General features: G+C 36.8%; 1 protein-coding gene and 1 long non-coding RNA gene across 8 annotated transcripts in view; both read left to right on the top strand.

The window, feature by feature from the left end:
• RAD51B (RAD51 paralog B) overlaps positions 1-26,474 on the top strand; it is a 403,112-nt gene that overhangs the window by 72,097 nt on the left and 304,541 nt on the right. The window lies entirely within an intron of this gene.
• LOC113459281 (uncharacterized) lies at positions 428-8,009 on the top strand. The gene is made up of 3 exons (XR_003380382.2): positions 428-1,183; positions 2,689-2,776; positions 2,862-8,009. It is a non-coding gene; the product is annotated as an uncharacterized LOC113459281 (long non-coding RNA).

The raw sequence follows: 26,474 nt of genomic DNA on the forward strand, positions 1-26,474 counted from the left end.
TTTCTCTCCCAATCACTTTCTTTATCCTCCAGTATTTTCGCTAACTTCACATTCATTTTAGGATGTAGTTGAGAATTGTTTTAGAAATCTGCCTCCGGCATCTTCACAGATTATTTCCTTCACTGTGAATTAGTCCCACTCTTTCCATGTGACTTCTGATTTATTGGAAGAGCTGTCTTTTTGCTGTTGCCAACAGCTTCCTCCACTTCTCTGCCTTGGTGGGTAACCTAGCCAATTTTAGTACTTATTTGAAAAATCTTTTTTTTTTCTTTTACTCCTACCCTGGCTTCTAAATTCCCTTTTCCTATGTGAACATGTTCTATGCCTCAGTTTATCATCATGTTGTTTTTGTGATTAAGCACAAGAGAATTTCCATGTACATTTTTCACATTGTATCTGCAACTTGGATGTTGAAGCATGCTAGAAGTCTACTCTGATTGTATTACTGATTAATAGTCTTTCTTCTTCTACTAGGTTTTTATTAGTATAGTCTATGGTTGTTGTGCAGGTCCGCTTTGATGGAAAGAAACTACAAGCTTTAGAAAGAGAATGGCAATTTAAATCAGAGGCATCAAGCCAACCATCATTTCTTGAAGAAAAGTCATAAAAACATTAATATTAACATAAACCAAATAAGACTAAGTTTTTGAAGTCTTATCCAAAAAAAATTTCTGCCAAAAAGCTGCTGGGCAAATGTGGAAAATAGTATAGGAGCCTGGTCTATCTGCTTTAGAAAAATAAAACTTTATATTGACATTACCAAGATTTGAACTTTGCTTCTAGAAGTGGGATATTTTAGAATTCATCTAAGCTATGTTGCCATTAAGCTTTTCTTGTCTCTGAGTGGATATGTGCCCTTTTATATTTTATAAACAAACAGAAATCTTCTGAAGCTTCTGATACAGTTCAGTGCACAGAAATGCTAATGCATGCATGCTGTACTTGTGATCTCTATTTGGCAACCAATCGTTATTTTCTTTTTTTTTTCCTTCAAGTGAAGGAGACTGTTCTTCTGATTTTTCCATGATAATTTGCCAGATCAATGATACAGCTACTTATTTTTTAAATTCCTGTCACAATACGTCTTTCTGCTAGCTTTTCATTTTGCCTGTTTTGTGTTTCCTGTTTTGTTCCATCCTTGAAAATCCCCAATGCAGCTGTCTTGTGGCCACTGGAGTTGCAAGTAGGTGGATGGAATGAGACCTCTTTTAGTGCTTTGCCTTATTGGTGAATTTTAGCTAGCTGCTGTTTATTTCACTAGCAGCATTCCAAAAATACCTTTTGTGAGTTTCTTTAGTTTGGTTACCTAGTTGCATCTGTTGCATTTTGCATGAATGAAGTAGATAAGAGTTGTGCAGGATTTCTTCTCAAATGTGGTGGAATCTAGCTTTCATAATTCTGTATTTACTCTGTGGTGTTATACATCTTAGCTTTGATAATGACTATGAAAAGCCAAACCAGTTCAAGTCTCAGGTAATTCCATGGTATAGCAGAGTATGTTGAAATATATTAGGTAAATTTTTCTCCTTTAAACAACAAAACTGCAAGTCTTTATAGCCTTTAAGCAAGCAGACAGAACTTAAACAAGTTGAGACAACCAGATAGTCCTGAAAAAATACGAGTATGCACCTTAAATAGTATAACCTTTATATGCTCCTTGTCTTTGATTCAGGTGGTGGGAACTTCCTTTGAGAGATGTTTTTTTCTTGTTATAGTTAGGAGAGTTTCCTGTAAAATTGATCTTTCTTGAGATTTTGAAGAGCAGCAATGAAATAGGTGATAACTAGCAAGAGTAATGTCTTGGCTGTTTTTAGATTGCATACCCCATTGTATTTTTCATATATGCTAGGCCACATTGAATATGCCTCTAAACTGTTGGGATGTAACAAATGCATTTATTACAAGAGTTCTGATTACTCCTAACTGCTTAAAGAGGGGTTTGTCATTCACATTGAAACTGTTCTTATGATAGTGGCTCCCAACAACTGACACTGAGGTGGAATTGTTGGATGTGGTTCCAAATCAAATAAAATCATATTTGAAAAGTTCCAAGATAAGTGTAAAATTGTATCTTTATCATCTTGCATATGGAAATAACTGTTTATCATAGACTATTATAGACTGTTCGCTTGCTAAAGCAATCTCATAATCCCTACATAGTACTACAAGTGAGGCTTTGCTATTGCTTTTAAAGAATTTTAGTCCTGCAGGTTGTAGGATGGCTTGGAAGGAAGTAAATAATCTTGCTTGGCTCAGGATTTTTCAGTGTCTCTGGTAATTTGAAATACAAATGATAGTGTGAGTGTTGAGTGTCTCTTGGGCATTCACATTCTTGGTCATATGTGAAAGCCCAAGAATTGAAAGGAGCCTGGTTTAAGGCAGGATGAGGACTGGGAGTCCTCCCAGTTTGTCATGGTGCAAGGAGTTTCTACTATGCCTTGCCTTATATCTTATCATTCAAATAAAAGCTGTTTATGGGTGTTCCAGCCTTTCTCAGAAAACTGCATAGAAATGCATCCCCTTAGGCCAGAGATCTTTGAACACAGCACTGAAGAAGAGGATAAAGTATGCTTGGCTTGTATTCACTCTATTATGACTTGAAATCAAAAATAAAGATAATAGTCATATGACCAGGTTCAGCCTTGATAAAGGAGTAAGTATTTTGTGCTGTTGTCTATTCCATCACAGTGGGAGCTTTAAAAAAGGCCTCCAGCCAGAAGGTTGTTCCAGATACTCACCAATCTATTGATTCTGCTCTTGCTTACTACAGGAATGGGTGAGTGTAATAGTGTGAGTTTTTTAGGCATATAACCACAAACCTTTACAGCCTGTAAGATTTCTATTCATCGTTTCTCTTTCAGTCTGGCAGTTGGCCACAGGTTTGACCTCAGTACTTGAAGGACCTACAGTTTCTCTGAGTACGGTTTTGACTGTCTCACAAGATTTCTAGAAGAAAGCACTGAGAGAAGAGGCTTGCAAGCAGAATATTGGGACTTATGCAGGACTTCACCAAAGGCTTTAATTTCTGGGAGAAATAAAAATAGTTAAACAATTAATTGTTTAACAAAGATAGAAATGCAAAATTGCTTTTGACTGCTTGGCTTTTGTAAGGTCTTTATTACATGTACAATTCTACACACTAAGCATTAAAAGTAAAACAAAAAAGCCCACAACCTTGTAAATAAAGTTAATTCTATTGACACATTGAAAATAGGAAAAGCAAGAAAACACTGCCACTGTTTTAGATCTGAGGAGGCTGATGAAGCATTGTGTAAGTTACACATCATTATCTTGATTACTGGACTTTTTCTCTTTTAGAGACCCACAGGGCAATATTTTTCTGGTAATCTTTAAGTAAAAGTTCATAGTATTGCAGCTGAGTGACTCAATTTCATTCTAAGTTTTGAAAAGGCAAGACTAAGGAATGGTTACATTGATTTTTTTCCTACACCTTGACCAGAAATCGCTTTAATGTAACCCAAAGTCTGGTCTGAATTCAGAGTGATTATGGAGACTCAAAAGAGGAATAATTTTTCTAAATATAGGAGAAAATTAGATTGTTTGGATAAATTGTTTGATCTCTTTCTTGCATGGTAGATATAAAGTTCTGTTGCCTCTGTTGGGTCTATTGTGGAAAAAAATATAAATATGAAAGAAAATGTAAACTAATTTAAGGAATGAGCTGTTTCCTCAGTAATTTGTCTATTTTTGTCTAATCTTGGAAAGCTATTAGCTTGTTTCATTAGTATTCTGCAGTGTAGAATTCCACGGGCAAGAACGCCTCTAAAGAAAGATGTGGGAGTTTTTCAATAATGTGACATAGAATTTTGAAAATTGTGTCAGCAACACATGGTTTTAAATAATTTGAAGACATTTCATATGAGATCAATAACTTTTAAAACATTCTGTTTTGAAAGCAATGCTCAGCTTAATTTAGCTTTCACAGCTTCTCATAGCATGTGCAATATAAGTGCAAAGCTTGTTTAATGTAGGTAGCTGCAGCGGATTTGGGGGGAATGGGGAGGACATACACAGAATTAAGATGAGCAAAATCTTAAACCACTTTAAACCCTTATGAAAGGTATAATTTTAAGATTGAGTGGATGGGAAAGAGCTTCTTTTGCAGGAATGTTGTGAGAGTTGTGTGAAGAACCAAGAATTACTCAGTGTTTCCCTTTTCACAGCATAAAAGGTGTGGTGTTGTTGTGGGTTTCAGTGTGTTTTTCTGGAAGGATTGTTTTTTGCCTTGTCCTTGTGGTCTTTCCAAGCCCTGGTTCTGTCTGATAGCCATGAGACAGCCATGTTGTTAACATGCATTCCCTTTCTTTGATTTTGCTTGATCTGGCCACTCTGGAATGAATCCTGTGCCATTCAAGAAACTGTGTTAACTTAGGTCCTGCAATACACTTTCACTTTGTAAGGTGGTATTTATCACTAGTGATGTTATTTTGGTGGGGGGCTAATTGTCTGTGTGATTTTTTTATTCATGGAAAGGGAGTCTTGGTTTTTTCCCTTAAGAGATGTGTAGTGTCCTTGGATGAATTTGCACTGAGCTGCAACCGTGGAACTGCTGCTGTGTCAAACAGGTCATGCTTGTTCCTGTCATGCTGGCATTATCAGGCCTGCCATGGCTACCTCAGTGCCATTAGAGGAGCAGCTTTCCTGCTAATGAAAGATGCAGCTAAATAGGTGCTTGTCTTCACTAGGTTACGAATGCTAGTAACTTGTTGAAGCTAAGTGGTAAAAATAAGTAGATTTTCTGCATAAATTTGATCCTAACTGCACATATATGGGCCAGCTCATGCACATACTGCCCAGTTACAGTAGTGCAGTCAGATCTCTAAGGTGAGACAGCAGTCCAATTGTGCACACGAAAATATGACCAATGATTTGGGCACGTCTGCTGATTTCATTAGAAACGCTGTGAGATTGTTGTTCAGTCAGTAGAGGAAAGTAAGTTTTTTAAGCCTCATCTGAAAGATCGTCATATAGTAAACTCTACTTGCTTTCATTTGCATCCTGACCCAGATTGAAACTGTGGTTCTACAGAGTCTAAGTATTTGAAACTTGAGGCAGAGAGATGCAGGTCATTCCTCTGTAGCATTTAATGGAATAACAACATTTTCCTTTTAAATCTAGTTGGATGTCAGCTGGTAAATGGGGAAGGAAAGAAAGACAATGGGAATGCTTTAACAACTTTTAGTATCATATAATCTTGTTTTGAAATGCAAACACAAATGGGAGATTTAAGAACAACAACAAAACAGCATTACATATTCCCCCTCATCCTGCCACTTTTTTCATTGCAAAGCAGATCTTTTAGTATTTTGTCAAGTGCCCTTAGTGTTTCATATTCAAGATAGACTGGCTGAGTGGAAGGTTTGAGAAGAATAAATAAAGGAGTGGGAAACAAAGGGGGTGTGTGTATTTACTTGTCAAAGATGTGGAATTTGCAGATATTAAAGCAGAATCAGCCTAGGTTTAAAACCTAGAGGAATGGCTAAAATGTGGTACTGTTTTAGGTAGATGCTATTTTCCCTGTGGGCATTTGAATCTGAGTGAGTTTTTTTTATACAGCCAAACATGATTTATCATTTCAACATGCCCAGTGGGCTAAACCTGAAAATGTTTCATAACAAAGATAACCAGTATAAATGGTATATGGATTCTTTATTATTTGAAGGTGAACCTCAAAGTAAACATCACTGGTTTCCTGAATGCGTAAGTGGTACTTTGCTATGTTTGACTAATGGGTGTTGTGAGTTTTGGAATTTCAAGCAGCAGGATGTATTTCATAGAGAATAATACTCAAGTGAAACAGTGGTCTGTCCAGCAAGATTTCCTTTAACAAAGCTTTCTTGGCCGTGTAAGTTGCAAAAAGTTTGCAGTGCTCACTGTGCAAGGAAACAGAGTCTCTCTAAAATGTGTGTTTGGATGGTTACCATTAATGTTTCATCTCTTAAAAATATTGTTCTTTTTGATCGATTACCCTCATAGATGATTTTTGTTTATTTTATTAAATACAAAATAATTGGAAGATTGTAGGTATGGGGGAGAAAAACTACATACAAGACAAATGTGTGGCTCTTAGTTTATTTAAAGATAGGATAGTCAGAAATAAAATTACTGTTGTGCTGTTGTTTAAGTATAGTGATCTGCCCTGAAGTTACAGGGCAATGTAATTTCCTTTTAGCAATAAAGCAAAAGGGCAAGATTAAGGTTTTGCTGTAGATGATACCAGATCCTTTAACTATTCATTTGACTGTTGAAAAATATTCATCTTCCTTTGCTAAAATGGCACACCTGATAACTTGACCCTAAAGCATAGTTTGTAGTTATTGTTCTTTTAATTTCAATACTTGCTTCTTCATTATCTGTTTGAGGCTTTTTATTTATTGCAACAAACATATATTCAGCTGTCATTGCTATATTTAAAAAATGCTCAAGTAATGGAAGACTATTTTTAAACTCTAAAATCTATTGTGGTTAGTCTGGTTACAAGGTGCACATCAGTCTTGAGACTGTAAAAGGAACAAGTTTGTGACCTCTCAGCACCTTAGGTTCAAGTCTGACATTACTTACTGTGGGTAAATTCCAAGTGTTACTTCTTCTCCATCTGTTCTAATTATGGCTGTGAATCATTTTTTCACTGTGTTTCTCTTTCCTGTAAAAAACCCCAAAGCCTGTCAGCTAGAACAGCAGGATCATAGAGAACCCTTCTGTTATGAAGGGACTGTGCTGAGTTTTGCCAGTTCAGATACTTTTCCTTGTTTTAAACTCCACAGTTGGTGATGAGTGCCTGTTTCCTTTCATCCTTCTGTATGTGCTGCATATATTTTATGAAAGACATTAGGGTAGTGCTTTCCTGTCAGAGCCTAAGTAAAACTAGAATAAGGTACCTAGTGGAGAATTAGAAATGTGGATTTGTTTTAGTTTTTTTATAATGTGGAGATGTTAAAGCGGACCAGGCAAGTGATTAAGTAGGACAGGGAGACCAGAAGAATGGTGTCAGTAGTTTACCCCATGCTTAGTTTGCTAGAATTTACTTTTAAAGCAGCTTTTGCTTGTCCAGGTGCATACACACACTTCTCCTGCAATGGAGAATTTACCAACTGCACAGAACCTGTTGGGCTTGTTTAGGACTTGAAGCAACAAAATGATTGTGTGGTGCTCTGCAGCACTGCTAGCCTTTGGGCATTTATTGTGTCTACACTGTGCAATATATATCAGCAGTTGTATGGACCTCTGTTGAAGGAAGGGTATTTCCTTGACTCTGAAGTTTGTCATATTTTTATTTGGAGATACCATTGGCCTGATCTGTTAATGAAACAGGTGAATCAGTGTTAATAGGAACTGTACCTTAGTCTTTGATGGCTGGGGATAAACAGATCTCTGCAGCACACACTGCCTCACTGTGGTGCTAAGGTTTTCCTCATGACTCTTGCATGCAAAATAATGCAGACAATTACAGACAGAATATGAGCTGTCTTTACAATCTATGAATTTAGCTTCAAGTTCCCACCTCGGCCGACTGTTATCATCTTGTTTCATGCAGTTGAAAACTGCATATTGCGTTAAATATATTTCAGGGGATTTATAGAGATGTTGGTTAGGCAGGAGCTCCCTCTGGTTTTGATTTATCTGTGCTCAATATGCATAGGCATGTGAACTAAAGTAAATTGGTGAATGCCTTGGATTAAATTAGAGGGATGAAAATGAATGCAGAGTAAATGCATCCATAAGCCTAGTTAGATAGATGAAGGATTCTGCCAGGCATCCCAGTTATAATGTAGAAGTTGAGCATAATTCTCCAGTTTGTAGTCTGTTTTCAGCCTGTAGAGGAATAAACAAAGCGAAAAGTTATGTCATTGTCAAGTAGTGCTAGAGAAAAAGGAACACAGCATCAGGTCTATGTGGCAGGGAGAGACTGACTTGTCTTTCTTACCAGAATCTGGTCCTCTAAGTTCCCATCAAATGAGGGAAGTGTTTCTACCTCTGCTATATTATTTTCTGTCTTTATTTCTTTATTGTCCATTAAGGTAATCTAAGATATTACTTGACTACTTTCTATTCTGTTGAAAATGTATATTCTTATAAAAGAATCTGAAATGATACACTAAATAAATACCAGTAGTTTTATTTCTCGGAATAATGTCATTAGGATACCTGGAAAGTAATATAATTTGAGAAATACTTAATTTTCTGATGTTAATAGCAGCTCACTTAGCTATACTTTTGTGTAAAGTACTTGCTCTTCATTATATCTTATGCACAAAATTCCCATCTGCTGAAAGTGTATAGGGCAGAATCTCACTTCTTAAATGCAGCAATATTAAAGAAGCTTGTAAGTCAATCTCTTACACCAAGTCATTATCTTTTAAGGGAAATTTTGAAGACTAACTACTCCTGTACAAAATTTTATTGTTGTTCCAAATATCTCTTTAAGTTCTATTAATTGTTATGTCTCTAATTTATTATTCAGTATTAAGAAGTTAGGAACTACTCTAAGATTTGTATTTGTTTGCTTCAAGTATACTTTCACCTTAACTGGCTTGCTTTCACTCATAATTCTTAAATTTTGTTTTTTCAAGTTGTTTTCTTATATAAAATCTTTTCACTTTCGTCTTCACTGCTTTCAGCACCATTTGTTTGCATCTAGTTTTTCTTTTCTTGAATTTGTTTCCTCAGAAGGAAAATTGAAGTTCTGGTAGCAAACATCTCTTGGGGACCCAAGATGCTCATGTTCTTTCATCCTACACTGTCAGAAGTCTTTCAGTGTTACTTTTTCCTGCCTCCTCCTCTACTCCATTCTGCCCCCCAGCCCCCAATTCAGTTGTAGCATCCTTCTGGACAGTTACCTTTTGTCTGTAAGACTGGCCTAAGCCTCTCACTGAAAGGCGCGAGGGAGAACGTATGTGGCGTGGGTGGAATTGAAATGGTCATGATGCTATTGGCAACCGGTCGTAATATACAAAAATAAGTAAATAAATATCTAAAATGAAAGCCTGGCTGCAGTTCTTAAGGATAACTCCTGAATTTTGAAGAAACTTCTCAAGGAATCAATTTATAACCAACTTAATGTTGTGTATGGGAGATAAATGCTTGCTCTTCTCAGCTATGACATTAAAAAAAGAGCTGCGTCTTGCTTGGCCTGCTGCTGCACTGTGGTTTAGCACTGTGGTGTACATAAACTAGTTTGGGTGCTAATATTTTCTGTCAGTTACCACCTTCATGTCCATCGAGAGGGAGATATTTCTTGACACTCTTTATTGTGACAGAGAAGATGCCTACCTTAACTTTGTTTTACAGAAAACTTGCTTTGCTTTGTTGTTTTGGTAAATCACAGGCATGTCGAATGTTATGTTTTTAGTAAACAAATACCTGTAACTGGGTATTTTTAACAAAGCAGGTTTCCAGTTTCTTTGGTAAGAAATGTAATAAAATGTTTCTATTTGTTATGGCTGGCATAGGAATGTAAATACATTTGTTTTTTGGCATTACTGACCCGCAGTACATCAAATTAATGGTTCTGAAGTTAGTCTCATTCTTTTTCATTGCTGTAAAACCTCATCCATGCTAGAACTGTATTTTTTGTAGTTATTCAACAAGATTTATAGATAGGTAGATGATAGTGACCTGGTAAAAGAAAAATGTTACAGTCCAGTAGGTGAACTTAAAAGTATCTTTGTTAAAAAGCCTTCATGTAAATGAAGTGTATGTAGTATTAAACTCTTACAGATGTGCACTTTTTCCATGATCACAAAGAAGTCCCCAGAGGAAATCACTGTATTTTATTGTCTTAGTGAGGAATATTGCCATATGAAATGATTTATTCCAGAAATTTTCCCCCTAGTGGGTTTGCAGGACTGGCTCTAAGCCTATAGTTTAGAAAGCAGAAAGTGTCAGAGACTCTCAGAGCAGTACAGGTATTAAATAATGAGAAGTTAATTTAGTTTGATCCCTACAGTTCTGCAGATTTAAACTTGTAGCCAGTTTGGCAAAACCAGAAGGACATGGGAGATATGTTTCTATTTTCTATAGATAAAGAGTTTAGCAGACTTCCTATCTTTGCAGGGTTCAACATCTCAGTACATGTAAAAGAATTAACTGCTGTTTTGGAAGTGAGCACAGGGAAATACATTCCTATATAGAGTTCTCATGGCTCACAGTTTTGATTCACTTTTAAGAGTTATGTAATTTTATATTTTTGAGCTGCATATCACACTAAGCAGGGTTTTTTTTTCCCCTGGAAAATCGCACATGCACACAAAATATATTGCCAGATTATTGTTTCTGCTGTATTAATCATAAAGTCATTGAGGCTGGAATGACCTTTAATGTCATTGAGTCCAGCCATTAACACAGCGCTGCCAAGTCCACCACTAAACCAAGTCCCAGTTACGTGTCCTTCCAATTCCTTCAGGGAGGGTGACTCAAGGGGTTCCCTAAGCAGCCTGTTCCAGTGCTTGATAGCTGGGAGCTTCTGGTTCTGATGTAGTCTTTGGTCCCTTTCCTTAGGCAGTAAGTAGTAGTGCTTTTGAATATTCTCTACTAATAAAGTGATTATTTCATTAGTCTTGAATACAAGGCTCCTTTCAGTTCTTTAGAATATGTGTGTAAAAATTCATGGTATTTTCTTACATCAGCTTTTCTGAGAAAAATAAGGACAGCTGTCAAAATCTTTACCAGAGAGACCAGGGCTCCAAGAAAGGAAAAATAATACATGCTTTGTTTCTTGCTTGAATTATTTGATACACTTAAACCTGAAACGTTGAATGCACAAATGTCTGGCTTTTGTGGCCCATATGTGCATCTCAGGTGTCACTTTCCAAAAATTACACTGCAATTGTATTAAACACTAATTTCAAACATATTCTGTTCTTCTTTCCATCAGCAGCTGTTTCTCTGAGGTAAATGCATTTTGGTCACCTCTTCACCTCTTGTTAAAAAGGTGCAGTCAAAGTGATGATCACTGTTAGGAAACAGTTTTGATGCATTTGTCTTTCAGGTAACTTAGGAGCATTTGTTAGCTTGGGCATGCTGCTGTGTTGTGATGAGCTTAGGGTGGCTGATAGAACAAGCCTCTCTGTTAAGGACACATCCTTGTCATCTGCCTGCAAAAGGTTACATAGACATATGCTGACTTGGTCCAATACAGCTTATTCTGTTTCATGCTAGCAGCCTGCCTGAAAGATGTTCTTTGTCCTAAAACTGTGTTTCAAGATCACTGGGGTTCAAGTATTACCTCACAGGTATAAGGTTGTTTCAGGAAATGATGAGACTCTTGGATCCCCTAACATGTTGGATAACTTAACATCCAAGGAAGAAGTCTGCAAGTTCTTAATCTGTGAAATGGCCCTGCTTAATACATTTCCTAATTTCCCAAGAGTATGGGATGCCTTCTCTCAGATGTTTAGTGCCAACAAAATGATGGAAGAAAATACCATTCACAGTAAAAGCCAGGAGAAAATTTAGGGCCAGGGCTTCCCTTTAAGGAGGTCCTCTGCAAAATACAGTGTCTTGCCTTGCTGATCTCTATGGCTTTGAGGAATAAATCCAGTGATAATATATATGTAGGTGAGATAGCTGCCTAGGGTCTTATTGCCTGGTACCTCATGGTTATCTTCCGAAGTAAATGTTACTGGATGTTGTTTTCTGCAGGCATCAGTGAATATGCTCTTCACTGCTGTAACCACAGATAAGGTGGATGGGAAAGATCCCAGCTCTGGTAGCAGACATCCCTTTAGGCATTTTCCACCTTGAATATATCCTTAATGATATGCTCCAGATGTCTCAAATACAGAAATGGAATTTCTATGAAGCAAATCTCCTCTTAAGCAAGGCTTCATTCACCTGGAGCTTCACTTCTTTGCTGAAGGCATGTTCTGTTTTGTTTTTCTTGTAAATGGCTGAATAATTAGCATCCCAGTCTTGGCTTGTCACAGGTATAGTGAGTGAAGAGAAGGCTCTGGTAATCACTCAGCAAAAGCTTTTTGAACCAGGCTGCAGTGGCATGAGTGTGAATTGAGACAGCCATGTTTTCTACTGTGTTGTGTATGTCAGTTCCTTTTAAGGTGCTTTCCCCTGTACCCCCTCCCCTGCCCACACACGAAGCTGGAAAACTGGCAGTATCCTGAACATCTGTAACACGGTTGCCTGGGGCCTCCTTGCATCTTTCCAAGGTCACATGATGCAGTTCTGGGGGCTTCCAGAAAATGCTTTCAGTTTATTTTTAAAAGATTCTTTAATGACTAATTTCAGATTAGGTGGTGGCTATCTTAGAGCTTCTCACAGTGGCGTGTGTGACAGGGACAATAATTTGGAGTAGAAAAAGACATACAACCCGTTGAGTAGTGGTGCCAAGTATCCAGACCTGAGTGTAGGCTCTCTTTTTTCTGCCTGGTTGTGTACAGAGGTGTGATGGTGGTCACAGGGGTTCTTGGATGAGGGAAGGGATGAGAATGTTGACTCCATGTTCAGAAGGCTTGATTTATTATTTTATGATATATATACATTACATTACAACTATACTAAAAAGAAATAGAAGGAAAGGGTTTCCTCAGAAGCTAGCTATTCTAAGAATAGAATAGAAAGGAATGATAACAAAGGCAGCTCTCTCGGACTCTGTCCGAGATAGCTCGGTCCTTGATTGGCCATTAATTATAAACATTCAAGATGGCCCAATCAAGAATCCACCTGATGCATTCCACAGCAGCAGATAACCATTGTTTACATTCTTTTCTGGGGCCTCAGCTTCCCAGAAAGGAAAATCGTAAAGAAAGGATTTTTAGTGAAAAAGATGTCTGCGACACAGAGGGTGGTGGCTGAGCCGAATGATAGAAACAGAACTTTGAAAGGTCATCTTATTCCAACCGCCCTGCCAAGAGCAGGAACACCTTCCACTACATCAGGTTGCTCAAATCCCCATCCAGCCTGGCCTTGGACACTTCAGGGATGGGGCATCCACAACCTATGTGGGCAACCTGTTCCAGTGTCTCATTAACCTCACAGTGAAGAATTTCTTCCTAAGACCTAATTAGGAAACCTACTTTTTCTCCCTTGTAATGCATATACCAGTTGGATATACTGGTCTGAAACGAAATCTCAGCACTTGTGTGAATAAATTGCTTGTTTGTGAATGATGTTGTGATAGCTTTCTTAAACTTCAAAACAGCACCTCTTTAAAACCTTTTTAATCAACAGCAAGTTTACCTAGTGTTACAAATGCATCAGGTGGCCAGGGGGAGCATTAAGTATGGACTGAAATACCTGTAGCTGGTTAAGTTAAAACCACCTTACAGCTAAGTTCTGGTCTTCCTCCTTTGAAGAATACAGTGCAGTGTGGTGTATTGTTCCCCTCTGTCTTTTTGGCCATTTCTTGGTTTTTGTGGACAGTTTAGAGTTGTATACTTTCATGCTCTTAAGTGTGTTTATTTCTTGGTTGTTTTAATGGATGGAAACCAAGAGGGAAATGGAACCACTGGCACCCCCCAATTTCTGTGTCTGGAAAGAAAAATTGTGTTCCAAAAATAGTGACTTGGGGTGAAACTGCATCTTTATGACTCTGTATTTCCTGGACCATTGTAAGCTTGTGTTTCACAGCCTTATTGTCAATGAAATGGAGCTTGTTTGGTATATGTTGTATTTTTAATAAAGGGGGAGTTATGAGGGGTCTTCAAAATACTTCATACTCACGAAGTATTTTGGCTTCTTAATTGAATGTTGATGTTTGGTTATTTATGTAATGACAAAGATCGTAACTGCTATTGGTCAGATAGTCAGAAAGGACTCAGAAGGACAATGTTCAGTCCCCAAGAAACTGGTTAATCTGTGTATATCTCACCTTTTGGATACTGGCCCATTGTAATGGATCTGAAAGCTTGGGGGCCTGTCTTAGGCTAGGTCTTCATCTATCGTGCTGTGTTGTTTCCTATTCTGAATTGCATCTATATCTTCTCCCTAGATTCCAAATCTCTGCAGAAGCTCAAGGCTGTTAGTATTAATAATATTGATTTGAGGAGCAATTTCTAGGTCACAGATAAGTAGCACTGCTTGATGTTGTCTGAGAGTAGATTAAATCCTTGTAAAACAGAGTTGGGATGTGTTTAAATTTATAGAGAAAAATATAATTGTTCTAGCCAAAACCATGGGTTCTTGCAGGTTGATACCCATGTGAGGAGAAACTGAGAAACATTTTTTCAGTGTTCAGCTACTTATTTATAAGTCATAGACCAAATTTTTCCTGCCTGAGTGTGAGCAGAATCAGACAGACAAATAATTTCTTTGCTAATATTTCAGAGTTACTATCAGTCAATCCTTTTCTCAAAAATTCTTTCTTTGGCAGGTTTAGACATTTGCTGGAACTTCCTTTTCTATTTATTTTCTTCACGTGAGTACATACACATACCTGTTCGAAACAGCTATCAGCAAGGCATTTGAATTCCTTCCTAAACCTTTAATTTTCTTTCCTATAAAAAAATTCTTTCCTGGATTCTCCTAAACCAACCACCATTTATAAGCCTGTGATTGGTTTTAGACTTTCTTTGCATGATACCTGTGTTTACATTGTCTGTACATAAGAACTTCTGTCCTGTGAATTTCAGGTTCTTGAGGACCTGGTGTGCAATTGTTTGATATTTCCATTCAGATGAACCAGCTTTGAGTCAAGCTTGGAAGCAATACAATGAGTGCAGATGTCTTTGTATATGAGTAATTATTCAGTGCTTTCAAAAATATCAGAAAGGCTTGTTTCTTAGTTTTATAAAAGCAATTCAAGTCAAAATGGGATATTCCTCAGACACTGATTTACCAATAAAACATCTTTCTGTGCCTTTTCTCGATGATGTTCTCTAGTGAGTTCACTCAGCCCAGCAGCTACCCACACACCAATTGCTTGCTTCCTTCCCATCAGAGGGATGGGGGAGAGAACTGGAAGAGCAAAACCAGGAAAATTGCATGGGTTGAGATGAAGAGAGTTTAATAAGGGAAGGCAGGAGAAAAAAGAATAAGTGATGCAAAGGCAGTCACTCACCACTGCTCAGTCAGCATCCAAGCAATAGTAAACATACTAAAGCTCCAAGTGACTGTACTGGGATGTTAGGAAGGATACCTCACCTACTTGCTAGTAGTGTGTGGAAATAATGAGATCTAAGATTAGTCAGGCTGAGATGTGATATTAGATATAATTTGATATTTTATTAGTATTACTGCACTGTTAAGCTTTAAATTTTATCTGTGTGGGACTTTGGAGGAAGGGTACTGGGACAGGATTCTACTGCCAAAGTCAAAACGGTGAAATGGAGAGGGATTGGCTTCTAGACTATTGATTTGATATGAGCATAGAAAGAACAATGTGTTTTACTGTAAGCACACAGTTAGTGGTAATTGGGAGTGGGGCTGGGGCCGAGCCTCATCCCCAATGGGCTACAGCTGTGTGGGCCAGGTGAGCAGCATTGAAGGTAACGAGACCTGGAGTGCCCAGGGGCACTGACCCATCATCAAAGGGAACAGAGGGCACACAGGTGCAGTGCATGAACCGTGAGGGGTATAAAAGGTTGGGCTAAAGACTGAGAAGAGCAGATGCTTGAAGTCTTCTGATGAGGTATGGTGTTACTCTGTTTGGGCAAATGCTTAAAGCTTTCTGAAATTGCATGGTGATGCTCTGTGTATTGTGGTAGTCTCAACTGTGATGTGTGCTGTGACATTTTGCTATTTGAGTGCTGAGTTGGCACAATATTTTGGGTAAATTTCAGACTAGTTTCTTTGCGGTTGGCACTCATGCCATGGATTATTTTCTGCTTTCATGGAGAGAAAAACTTGTTGATTAGCTGAAACAAAGTTGATTTCCTATGGGCATCTGAGTTATGTTAGTGGGCCACAGGAGTGTTGATACTTAATGTCAGTGATTGAATTAAGAGACTGAGTGCACAAGTTGAACATATTTTTATCTATGCTTAAAATTCAAGATTTATGTATCTTGACCCTTACATTTATGTATCTTGTATCTTTATGTTTCTGTGTCTACTCCTGTTGGGTTTTGTTAATCTGACTTTTAATATGGCTATTTGAAAATACTTGTTAGTTTTCAGAGGCTTTGAGAGAGCATAAGACTGTATTTTTATTAAACTGTTGTTTTGCTCTGTAAAATAATTTGCAAAATAAAATAACATGCAGTAATTTCTACCTTGCTGAAATAGTTTATCTTGGGATCTCAAAATGCTTTATAAATGCTGATGAATAAAACCTCCTTTCACTTCTGCAAGGCACACGATGTTATTCTCATTTAATGTATGGAATGGAACCCAGATGTATTAACTTACAGTTCTGTGCCATTACCAGCAAATTATCTCCTCCTCTCTGTTTTTATGTGAATTGGCTCTGCTCTCTAGCTCTTCACTTTGAGAGTTTTAAGTCCACAGTGCAGTGATTTACTGTTGATCACTTTTCTACCATTTTATTGTAAATGGAATAGCCAGGCAGGTTATGAGTTGTGAAATGACAGAAAACAGGAGTTCCCCAAGTTCAAGCTCTTTTAAAGTTGAAAGAATTACAATAAAGAAAATAATTAAATGAATGGTGTCAGAGAGGCCTGGTTTTACTGTTAAGCTGTCACCAACTCAACTCTTAACATCTTTGTATTGACAAATTTGTGGTTGCTGCCTTTAAAAAAAAAAAAAGTCAAACACAACTGTACTCTACCTCTGTTGAACTTGCAACTAACATGAAGACCTGTCATTTCTGGTTTTCTTTAATATCTCTTTTTTTCATTTGCAGCACCTAATGGTGTGGCTATTGTGTCTAGAACCTGTGTAGCATTTGTAGCATTGTTTCAAAACTGCTGACTCCATACTTTGAATAAGCTCAGCACATCCGTGATGTCCTTTAAAGTTGTAAGCAGAAGATAAGTATCTGTTACTACAATTGTCGTTCTTGCTGTATGCTAAAGACATGTACAAAAAAAGTGTAGCAGAGATTAAGGTTACTTCTGTACTCCAGGAGATCATCTTGTGGGAAGGTCTTTTATTGGTGATGCTGTGCTGAGTGTCTACTTGTCTCAGGTTGGGAGCAGTGCAGATGTTTTGGGAGATTCTGCCTTGATCTGCAGAAAAAAAACAAATAAATACACAGATATAATTTAATTATTTGATCTCCCTGTAGTGCCTTGCTTCTCTAATGTAATAGTTTACCATAGATTTTGAAAAGGTAGCTTGGAAACCCTCAGCACTGGGGTTTTGGAAGAAGTGCATCATCAAGCACCAATCTTGTTACATCTTGCTCATGTACTCTAGAGATACCTCAGCTAGCTTAAACTGACACCAAAAGGGGAATAAGGACTTACTTTCTCAGACACATAAACTTGTTTCTTCTTCCAAGGAATGGATTTTAAAAGTAATTGTTTTGTTAAATGAGCATATGCAAACCTGGAGTGAAGAATTACCTCTGCAAAGCATTTGTTAAATGTAATACTACTATAAAAGGCCTTCCTTTCTCAGCATCACTATGTGCTTGATTCAGAATAAAAAATTGGGTAGAATGAGGAAAACACATGCCCTTTTTTTTTGTTTTTTTTCCCTCTTTGCCTAATCTCCATATAACTGGATGAGTGCAAGTACTGGGCAGGTAGTTTTTGTGCATAAGTGTGAGAGAAGGGACAAAAGATAAAGAAGAAACTGAAAAGCAAAACTTTTCTGTAAGGACAACACTGGATGATAGAGAGGGCGCTTACTAGTGAATTTGTCCTAGAAATCAGTCTATAAGCCAAGATTATCTTCAAGGTTTTCAAACTTGGTTGCTCTGAGAGCAGCTGCTCCACGGTACTAAAATTAGTGTGTTGTCAGGAGTTTTGTGCATCCCCAAGTCTCACTGGTGTGAATAGAAGTCCAGAACATTAGGACTCTTACCTGAATACTCATGTGAGAATGATGAGCTTTTCATTTTCATGGTGATAGCCATATGACTGCTATAGAACATTGCTCTCTGTGTGCCACTGTAACAGGATAATTTTGAAATAACGAGCAGGGAGCAAGCATTTGTTTACTAGCTTTTAGTTTCTAGCAGAAAGGCCTCTAGTTTTTATTTCTCAAGAAGAGTTGGAAGAAGAGAAATGATCTATCAGAAAAGCTGGTAGTTTTCTGATGGAAACTATTTTAACGTTATCTGAACAAGATGAGTTGATGGATCATTCTGTCCAAAGTTTCCTGACAGTTCTTTGACATATTGAAAGACAGACCATGCTACTAGTGTTGCATAAACAATCCTCTTGACTTTTGTTGATGTCTTTTCTGAAAAAAAAAGTGTTACTTTTAATGAAGTTGCTTGGTGATGAAAATACTTTAAAAACAATGTCTGTATTTAAAGGAAGACCTTGCATTTTAAGTGGACTCTCCAAACTACTCCTTCCTTTCTTGGCACATTGGTAATACAGTTGATGCTAACAGCAGTGAGACTCTTTTTTAAATTATAAATTGTGTAGCTGATTGTGTGTGTATATCACCTGGTTCTGAGTAAACCTGTCCATCAACAATTTAAGCATGGAGACTTTTCTCATCTAGACAATGTTCATGGTCCTTATCTTTTATTTGCATGAGTGGCCTAAGGGCAGCCAGTTCTTCACACTCCCTGGCTTATCTTAACATTCTTAATTCATGACTTTCTGCAGTGTGCTCTAATTTGTTTGGTTAACAATCGAAAACCTGTTCTATTTCTCCCCTTTGTTTTTAAAATCGCCAGTTGTTTCTTATACAAATGTCCTTCTCTCCTTGAGGATTCGTTTTGGTTGTGTCATGTGAAGAATTTAGATTTCCTTGTCTTGAGCTATGGCTGTTCAAAGCCAACAGAGGCATAATTTTCACTGCAGGTCATGTGGTCAGGCTTTTGGTATTTAATATCATTTGTCCTCAAGGTTTATCCCTCCTGTTATGGACTATGCCAATCAAGCATGGGCAAATCATGAGGCTAGTACACTAGGGGATCTTTAGTTGTTGGGATATGTTTTATTTGTAAATTGCTGAGTTTCTGATGAGGAAAGGCTATAATAGAGATAAATCTAATCTCTACAGCCTTTCACCTCTCTTATCCTTATAGGCATAAGGCACTACAAAATCTGAACTAAAGAGGATTAGATTGGAACAGTTCTGATGATTACAGCCAAGCTATGAATGAAGGTTTGGACTTAGCTCCAAGGAAATTGTGTTCTTACAGAAATAAGAATTTACCTAATTGTCAGTAAGCTTGAGCAAGATAGATAGAGCACAGCCAAGGAACAAGTATCACCAATGTGCAAAATTCTCAGTGGTAGGGCATTTGGAATCTGAGTATGTCTGATGAACAACTTACTTTTGCTTTAAAATATGCAATGGACAGTAAATTTAATAATGAATGCAGTGTAGAAATCAAACAGTAACCCAAAGTACACTCCCATGCACCCACCCTCTATCTAATTAGTCTGAAACATCAAGGTGGAACTAAGTGGATGAATGATTCAGGCCTCAAATAAGTGTACCTTCCTAAGAAGTTAAGAAATTTTTACAGGCAAGTTTGTTTCCCTTTGTTTTTGAAAGATGGCGTAGAGATTGCAAGTAATGAGAAATTCAAACAACAAAGTTTAACCTCTAAAATAATCAGTAGTAACTTGCTGAAATACCAGCCTTTATGAAGATGTTTTATATACTATGACTATGCAGTGTCCTCCAGTAATATTACAGTAATTACCTCAAGTTTGCTGGAAGTATCTTAATTGTACTCCATCCACCATAGGCACAATTAGTTGGCACTAAATGAAGGGAAGTATTTCTCCTGAGATGTGTGTGTAAGCAAAGCTAAATAGCCTCCACTGCCCTTGTAAGTCAGAGGAAAGCAGTTTTCCTGTAACCAGCTCTTTATTGTACTTCTTTTGATGGTTAGCTTTATTATTTATGCTCTTTTTTTTTTTGGTACCAAGTCCAATTAGAGCAGTTGGACTCTAAACAGGCTTCTGTCTTAAGAAATGTACTTATATGTAGCATGGAAGCACAACCTGTTAACAGCTCCAAATTTCGTTGATTAAACTAGGTGCAGACAAATTTACAAGAGAAACTGTTCTGTGAAAAATTGCAGTTCACTTACATACAAAGGTATCTTGACTATTTTCTTACTAGTTTCCACAGCTTCTTGCCAAGAATAATACAAAGTTTCTTACCAAGTGTTGACACTGAATGTTCTAAAAGCTATATGTTTTAGCAATTGTTTTGAATAGCTTGATTCTCTGTAAACAAACATGTCTGTCTATGCAGACACCTGGCGATACTCTCAGCTATTGCACACAGCATTCTTTTCAAGCAAGCTTTCAGATCCTTGTGTGGCCACAGCAAAGTTTGTTTGCAGCATCTGCTGAGATAGCACTAAAAGGTAATGCAAATTACAGGACTCTGGTACCTAATTTTTGTTCCTTGCAGAGTTTAGTGAAGTTTAGGGATTATATATTTAACTGATTTTGACAGGAATACTATGTAAGTCCTGACCAAGCAAGACTTAAAGTTTGAAAGTTTAAGCTGTTTCATCTTACAGTATCCAAACACATTGCAAATGAATGTTCCTTTAAAAATCTGTTTGACATATTAAACAATTGATATATAGCTAGGTAATTTAAAGCATGGGAAGCATTAAGTACTGATTCAAAGATTACATAGGTGAGTCAGTGGCAGACCCACGATTGATGAAATAGTTGGGAATGTCAGAAGATTTTGATCTTAAATTAGTAGTGAGACCAAATGCAATATGAAGTGATATTGTCGTATGCAAGAGTGAAAAAGTTGGTCTTGTTTTAAACATTGCATAAGTGTCTGCAGTCATCTATTTGGTTTTTGGTTAAAATACATAATACTTCCTTGAATTGCTGTAGGAGCTTTAATCTGCTTTAATGTCCTGAATTGTGTTTGCAATGCTTATAAGTGAGTACATTCAACTATAGTAATTGCTGGTTTGAACTCATAAATCAGCCTGCTGGAAGAATTTCTGCTGAAGTACAGTGGTACAAATGGAAGCAAAAATTTTTTGATTGCAGTTTCTCATTCTTTGTATAGAGAACATAGAAACTGAAAAAAATTCAGCTTCTATATTCTATATAGACTTATATATATAAGCTGAAAAAAATTTCATACTGTCAAGAAATTACTGAAGTATGTGGTAGTAATTAAGTAACTTTGTCCGTACATATAAGGAACAAGACTATGGTGGAGCCAACATAATAAAACATAGAGTTAAATGTCAAACAAATGTACTTCTTACATAAATATTCTTTCTTGTGAATTATGGATGATATTTTTGTTCCATCATTCAGTGTGTATTACATGACGTGTACTTCAAAAGGAAAGTGTTATTTCTTCTTCTTCTTGTGATTTTTGTCTAATATATTTCAGTATACATGTACACATATTATGCATTGTTTCCCAAGACAGTTATTTTAGATAGCAAGAAGGCTTATTTTGTTTTTTGCATGTTTGTTTGTTAAGTGCAGAGTAATGTAGCTGTTGCGAATTTTTTTTTGTTGCATAACAGATCTTTAACAGAGAAAAATTAAATATTAGAGAGCACTGTGGATAAACCACGAAAAGAGCTTGCAGACTTAGAGGTATTCTGGCTGCTGGTTAAGAAATACTGAGTTGTTCACCTGAAAGTCAGCTATTTGTATCTAGACCATGAACTCACATAAATCAGAATACTGCATAAATATTAGTCATCTTACTATAACCCATGTGAAAACAAATATAAAGCTGTGCTTAAAAATATCAAGACAATATTGAGGGCAGCAGGACTACAGTTATGTGTCTGTAAACTTAAATTTATTACTGGATTTGTATACATATTTTGATTTATCTTCAATTTATCCTGATATATCCTTCACTGCATGTATTGGTACCTGAATTATCCAAGGCCAAATGCAGTTGCAGCTTAACTCCTGTGCTTGCTTCAGATTTAAAAATACTGTTTTGGGGAGAACACCTCAAGTTTTTAGTTCTGAATTGTTTTGCAGTATAAAAGGGGACACGTACACATTTTAGATAATTCTGAACCTTATCTAGAACTTCACCAATCTGCCTGGTTTGAAAATAAAAATCTATTGAGTCAGATGTATGCTGACTTCTGCCTGTGCTTGCTCTTCTGGTTAGCACTGCAAATCTTACATACTATGGCATGCACACATAAACTTCAGAGCAATGACTTGAATCCTCTCTCCTTTCCCCTTTCTTTGGAAAGCTGAGGATCCAGGATAGATGTGATAGAGTATTTTGTAGTGGTTTGTTGTCTTGAGATGCCAGTGGCACACAGGCTGTATATACATGCTTTAGTGCAGTGGAAGTGGATTTGACTTTGAGTAGTGATGATAGTCCTGTAGAGATGGATATTATAGATCTTGTACACATCATATACACACTGGATGACTGGAAATGTGCTCTATTTGGAAATGTCATCCATCACGGAGTTGCCCAAACAGCTTGTTCTGATTTTTTTCTTTCCATGTTAGGTACAAGTAAGACAAGGACCATACAAAAGCGTCTTTCTAGGACCATCTGGAATCTGGCTACTCCCAGCTGCTGCAGTCAGAGACTAACTAACTGGTCCAGTGTTGGCAGGTTTAATGTAATGTAGTGGTCTAAGAGGAAATCATTGCTTTTGTTTGATCTTCCTGTACTTGTTTCACAAGCTTTCATATACCACTTGCTAATCAAGAATGCAGCTAAGTGCTAAGAGAAAGGAAGTAGTCCAGCTGCTATTGCATTAATCAAAGCCCACTAGGAATTTATAATCAGCTGTATAAATAGACTTCACAATAAAACCAATCAGTGTAGTGTCACAGGAAGTGGAGTCATGTACCATCTGTATTCTTCTTTACCTCTGAGTGCCTAGTGTAGCATTATGTTGTTAGATCTATTTGATCATCTTTGCACTGCAGAAGTGTCAGCCACATAGAGGAAAGTCCAGCCAAGACTGAAGATGCTGGGATGTGCTGCCTTTTGTCCATCAATCTTAAGTACTTGCTGGAGCAGTTAATTTTGATCCTGTTGATCTAACAGTCTGTTTCTGCAGAATATCCAGCAATTAATTGACTCCTCTTCTTCCCCAGTCTGCTCTATCATATCAGGAGGTCACTAGTACGCGGTCTTTCTCTGTCCCTTTAATAAGTTGCACTCCTTGGCCCCTCCTCTCTCATTGGTCCAGAGAAGAAATGCCAAGCAATGAATGATCATTTTTTGTTCAAACTGAAGAAAAACTTAATGTTCTGTATTACAGTAAAGGGGAAATGTGCATATTTTTCCTCCTTGTGCACTTATGTTCTGTTTCTATATTGTCTGTCCTAACCAAGTCTGAAATTACTAGGCCACCAAAGGGAGTTCTAATTACTTTATGATATTCTAAATATTGTTTATCATTTTAGATCCTCAGGGTGTAATAGGGTAGGACAAGATATGTGGATCTTTTATTTTGGTGATCTTGTTCTATTAGGCAATTAGGGAATTGAAAGATTTTAACTGTACAAACTGGAAAAGGTTGAAATGTGCATTAGTCCTGTGACAGAAGGCCCTTCTATTTGTTACTGACTTGTTAACAAAATTAAGGTTGGAATTCTGCTAGGTAGTAAAACATCATTAACTTGATGACAATACTTAAACTTGGGTCTGGGTTTTCATTTTTTGGTTTGGTTTTTTGTTTGTTTACATTTTTTGGGAGGGATGTTGTTTGGTTTCATTGATGTTGGTTTGTTGCTTCTAGCTGTCTCTTTCTGTTCTTAGGCATTTTTTTGGATACCGTCTCAAGATTCTACAGCTAATTGCTAAACTGTGTCTCTTCCTTAACATCTCCCTTCTATAATTTGGAATATGAATGAGGTGATATTACTTTTGATCATGTGTATTTTGCTCTGCAGTGGAGTCTTTTTACCAAAGTTCATAGCTTTAGTTTTTCTACTTGAAAATAACTATGGTCTTAATACCAGTTAATAATTTCAGATACCATTCATGACTTCTTTTTTCGGTTACTTTTCATCTTTCTCTTAATCCTATTTGTGCTCGTTGTATTGAGCTATTGTAATTTGATAATTTATAACATTATTTCTTCTGAACAGTTGCGATTTTTAAACCAACCATTCTCATTTTTAGGATTGTGAATCATACAAGTGTACTCTGTGTCATCCATCAATCTGTAGGGTTTTGAATTCACTAAATTTGCTTCTTGATACAGCTACTTGTTTCCTTGGGGACAGTGTTCAAGCCTGTGCTTTGCTCCCTGATGGTGTTTATGGTCTGGTTGTGCTTTGAAGTTACTTATAGAGAAAATTAAGAAAAAGACATTTGTGTATTTTGAGCCTCATTTACAATGTTGTATTTTTTACTTAGGTCTATTTTTTTCCCAGCCAGTCTAATTGCTGTTCTAAGAAACATTTCAGATTGTAACTTAGGGTCATAACTTCATATCAAAACAGCTTTCAGTTCTTCATTTGAAGCCTTTAGAGAAAACATTCACCAGAAAACACAAGGTTTACACTCTGCATGTTAGTAAAAGCTTCAAATCTTTCAAATTTTGTTCTCCATTCCCTTTCTCAGTCTTCATAAGTTTGCTCTGTGGTAGAGTTTTTCACTTGCAGAACTTGCATTTGGGTTGTAGAGAGACTTGTAAGAGGAGGTAAAGCAGAGATTTTTTGCTGCTTCAGAGCTGCCATGTGTATTTGGATTTGCGGAGCTCTTGCAAGCGATTGGGCTGATTTTGGTAGGCTTTGAAGGGATTATCCTCTTGCAGTCACCTTGTGTGTGTCCTCAAGGAAAAACTCCTTCAAAACTGTATCTAAAGAAAAGGCAATGAATCAGTTGGTGCCCCCTTGAGTATCTCTGCTTGTGACAAGTATTATGTGTAAAGTGAAGGCTAAAGTTTTTGGTTTTTTTATGGCAAAAGCTTTTCTTTGGTGATGCCTACAGCTCAGTCTCAAAATCAATTGTCTTGAGGTCTTTTGAGCTCATCTGTGTCCTTCCATGTTCTGTATTTTCCTTCTTTATTTTCTTTTAGTTCTATTTTTCACTTAGATATGTGCTTATTTTTTATTTGCACGTAGGCTATTCATAAATACTTGATACTCTGAATTGTGAAGTGTATGCATGAAAATGGTTTCTTCTTCCTCATTTTAAAGGAAATATGTATGTAATCATGTATAATTCTACTTTTTGTAATGTAAATGTGAAATATTATCTTCTTTTATGGTATCCTGTATCTTTGCTTGATTTGTGGATGCTTTCTATATTTATATGGAGTATGCCTTGGTAGGGATTTTTTGTCCTTGCTTTTTAAACTTACCTCTTTATTCCTTCTGTGTTTATTCTTTCTGTGTTTATTTTACTTAACCATGCTGGTATTCAATGTTTGCTCTCTTCTCTGAGCTTTTTGTATTTGCATTTGCCTGAGCCCTGCTGGTGCATTGCTGAATATTTGTTCACTTATCTTTTTCTTAGTATTCAAGTTAATAGTATAATCAGATTCACTGGCATCTGATTCCTAACTAGAATGTACTTCTAGGAATTTAATATAACCAAGTTTTTCTTTCTGAATTCAAAGTTCTCTTCCTTTCACCCCAGTAAGATGGAATACACTGTATTTGCATTGGATTTATGCACCACCTGGGACTAACTGCAGGGCAGATTTTCTATTTATCCTGGTTTTAGTTTTATTTAGTTTTATCAACCTACTTAAACTTTAAATTGTCTGTGTAATAGTGATTACTTAAGCTGTCCTAAAATTAGTGCCAGTAATTGTGGAAAATTATGCAAAATGCAGTGCTGACTTTTTTATCATATGTAAATCAGACCAGGCTATGGTCTAGTTTTTTATTCTCCTAGCAACTTCTTGCTGTTTTCAACTTTTCTACTATAAACCATCCTTTCAATACAAAACTTTTAGTTAATAATTGGCATAACTGCATTAATGCTTAAGATAAAATATTTTTTCTTACAGAATTTAAAAATTTAATCCAAATAGACTGAATAAGAAGGAAATTTGTACTCCTAGTAGAGCAAGGCTGAATGTTAGTGTTTGACATATCTTGAGAGGATGGCTTAAATAGAGTTTGGCTGGTTTCTTACCCCACTACCACTTGTCTAAGGATGTAATTCAGACTGTAAATATAAGTTATTATATTACAATTTTTTTACTCTCACAGTCTTGGCTATAATGATTGGCATATATCTATGTTCTAGGATGAAGGTGCAGTGTTTTTTCTTATTTTGTAAGTGAGACAACGCATACAGCTGGGCAAATTCAGTTTCTTAAAAAATTATTTCTCAGACATTCATTGGAGAAGTGATTTGATTGTGCATAGTCATTTAACATTACCTTGTGTGATGAAAACAGTTTTCCATTTTGAAGTCCTTGTGAATATAAAAGTGCCATATACTTTTTTAAAAGCACCTAATTTATAAGTGTCAAAAAAATATTTTGGTTTTCAAATAGAACAG

The sequence above is a fragment of the Zonotrichia albicollis genome, chromosome 6 (genome assembly GCF_047830755.1).
Source record: "Zonotrichia albicollis isolate bZonAlb1 chromosome 6, bZonAlb1.hap1, whole genome shotgun sequence".
Taxonomy (NCBI): Eukaryota; Metazoa; Chordata; class Aves; order Passeriformes; family Passerellidae; genus Zonotrichia; species Zonotrichia albicollis.